The sequence below is a fragment of the Pocillopora damicornis genome, chromosome 4 (genome assembly GCF_964200805.1).
Source record: "Pocillopora damicornis chromosome 4, jaPocDami1.2, whole genome shotgun sequence".
Classification (NCBI taxonomy): domain Eukaryota; kingdom Metazoa; phylum Cnidaria; class Anthozoa; order Scleractinia; family Pocilloporidae; genus Pocillopora; species Pocillopora damicornis.
The window spans coordinates 27,437,400-27,440,368 of record NC_142673.1 but is presented as its reverse complement, the minus strand read 5'-3'; the positions used below and the strand labels follow the sequence as shown (position 1 = coordinate 27,440,368).

The 2,969-nt window shown below is 37.0% G+C and overlaps 2 protein-coding genes across 7 annotated transcripts in view; one reads left to right on the top strand and one right to left on the bottom strand.

The window, feature by feature from the left end:
* Positions 1-2,969, bottom strand: part of LOC113686153 (uncharacterized) — a 123,567-nt gene that overhangs the window by 80,275 nt on the left and 40,323 nt on the right. The window lies entirely within an intron of this gene.
* Positions 1-2,969, top strand: part of LOC149047494 (uncharacterized) — a 79,495-nt gene that overhangs the window by 50,949 nt on the left and 25,577 nt on the right. The gene's annotated exons all lie outside the window — the stretch shown is intronic.

Sequence of the window (2,969 nt, the reverse complement as noted above, 5' to 3'; positions counted from 1 at the left end):
CAGTTTGCTTACGTAATGGCTACTGAACTAATTGCTCTGTTTGAATTTTTTTTTTATACAAAGTCAAACCTTTATTCGTTTGAAGCATATAATAAAAACTTCAAATGGCGTATCACCTTAAATTTGGACAAAGACCGGGCTGTACCATTGATATTAAATACACTCGGCTTTACTTTTTTCTGTTAGTTCTGAGATATTCAGCCTCATAGCACGAGTCTCACACCACGAGTCTGTTTTTTTTTTAACTGATTTTAAAAGATCCAATTTTAGATCAGTATTTGGACAAAGAACTTCCATTTCTAAACGTTAAATACTTGTGCAAATCTCTCATTTCGATTTTTTTTGTTCTTCTGGCGTGACTAAATTTGTTGATAGCTGCTAACGGTCTCTAGTTCTAGTTCAATCTATTGCTTTAAAGAAGCTCATTCGGTGGCAGATTTTTAAGTTTGCAGATCCAGGCGTATTCTTTCTCTGTCTTTAAGTAACTGTGTCTGGTGAATATTTTCTGTCCATTCCCTCGTTGACTGATAAACCTAGTGGAGGGTAAAGATTGTGCTCCTTTTACAACGAGCCAGATTTTTCCCCTATGTCTTTACATCGCCAACTGTAAAGAAATGAGACTCGGGATGAATTGAGGAATGTCACAGCCTCGGCTAGAAGGTGTAACGGATAATGATACAATGCATCATTTTCAATCACGATATCAATCAGGGAGGTTGTCATGAGTAACGAATTACAAAGCACTCAAGCGTCTCGCGTGTGTTCAACGTTTGCGGCTGTTGCGTCCAATTTATTTTTGGCTGTTGTTGTCGCCCGCGTGAATCTCGATGTTCACTTTATTTTGTGCGTGTGAATTTGTCATTTGTGACACCTTATTATCTTAGATATCTTGAAAGGTAATGCCATATCTAACACATGGCTAAATCCAATGAAACTGGAATTAATTGGAGAAAAAAATCGTCGTTCGTCGTTTTATACCTTCAATGCTCTGTAAGTAACATTAAAGATTAGAAAACGAGAGCACTGCAGTAGAAAACCAGTTTGATTTAGCCAGCAATGTAAACAAAAAAAGCTCGTTGGACAACTAAACCGACCAAACCGTCGCTAAGAGCAACGAGAAAATGCATATGTTAAAGACAGTTCGGAGAGCAGAGAATTTGGGAATAACTACCAGCAAGAGGCCATGCCCCTGGTACGGCTAAGACTACCAGCACGGGATTGACAACGCAGATGGCGAGGACATAATCATGTAGTGTTGGTAATAGCTTGAAGCTGACAGCTCTTGAGAGAGGGTTGAGTCTAAGCAAGGTGTTTTTGTTTTCATCGGTGGAGTTTGTATGATATCGCGATGTATGCCATTGATGAAGTTATTTTGGTATCTACTCTGATATTGAAAACGTCAGCTATAATTAATTGCGGAATGGAGCTGCCATATTGTTTAACAGTATGTTTTATGCTCACAATAAGCCTAAAAAGTTTTACAGTGACAACAATTTTATATTCGCGTCTATTGATAGAAAGGATAAATTGGCTGATATAGCTAAGATAAAGAAAACTCTGAAGTTAAACTTTATTCGAGATTTTGACTGAGAGGAAAGAAAACATGCATGAATACATGCACACATGATGAAAATTTAACAGCTCTTTTTGTTACCGAATTTATGTCCGGTCCCGTTCGAAGTCAAAGGTAAATGCATGCATCGAGATGTCGCAGTTCCTGATAGTTTACCTTTCATAGAATATTCCTTTTTTATCGATCTTTGTGCAAGTTTATACACACAACATGTGGATCTCTTCGGGCTTTCCAAGTTACTCTTAACACACAAAGTAAGCAAACTAAGTCAGTTCTGGATGATTTCTGTCCTTATTTGAATTCCAAACAGTTGTTCTTGAGGGACAGTCGTGATCATACTTAAAATACAAAAGCAGTTAACAGGAATTTAGTCCAATGGTTAACGATCGGTGGACTAAAAGTGTTCTTTAATACTATTCACTGTAGTGCCACTCGCTTTCTTCCTTTTGTTCCAAGTTTTAAGACTGAAATTTCACCATTTAGAGCTTAAGAAAAGCGCCTATTAATAATCATATCAAGTCTAAGTGATAAGAGACAAGCAGAGAAAACACTATAGGTTATAGATACGAAGAAAAAAGGGAAGAAAGTGGAGAATAAAAAGTGTTTTCTTGCTGAAGCTATCGTAAAAATTTTTTTCTGAAATGACTTATTATGAATAGGATTTTAAAAAAAATTTAGTCAACAAGAGATTGATCTCTCTCATTCCCATGGGGAACGGGCAGAATCAAAAGCGTGCTATGGGTCACACACTTTATGATAGGAATAAAATATTACCCAACTCATGTGAATAGTGCGATAAAAGTAGAGAATAGATCACAGCATGCGCTTATCACGTCTTAAATGTCGTGTATGGAAAGTTAAGCTCGGTAAAGAAATGTTACTTAGTTTTCCTTTTGACAAGGAATTGACTTTTTAACGGGTCGGCAATAATAACTTTGCAGCTGTCATTAACTGCACTGAGACATTGTGAAATGACGACACATAGTGAACGCCGAACTTCACTGGTACTATTCATATTTCATGGGGTTTTCCGGTGAATTGAAAATTCCACTTTCTCTCTTTTCCTTTCCAATCAGGACGCACCACCCAGTCCTAAGTAAGCTATGCTATGCACCAAAGCAAATCACTGAAAAGTACAGAGCCTTCCGCTTTTATTTTATCAGCAACAAACGGCCCTATGTGACAAATATGGATGATGTTTTGTCACGAAAGGTTCCTTTTTTTTCTTCGAAACTTAAGACACGGTGAACTTTAAAAGTATTATTTACTGAGAAGAAAGAAAACAGCCTGAGCGTCAGGTAAGCAAAAGCAAAGACAGGCAAGTAGATTTTTGGTTTTGAGATTTGCTTTTGTGTAATAAACTTTTCAGTCAAGAAATTTTTTTGGTCAATGGCTT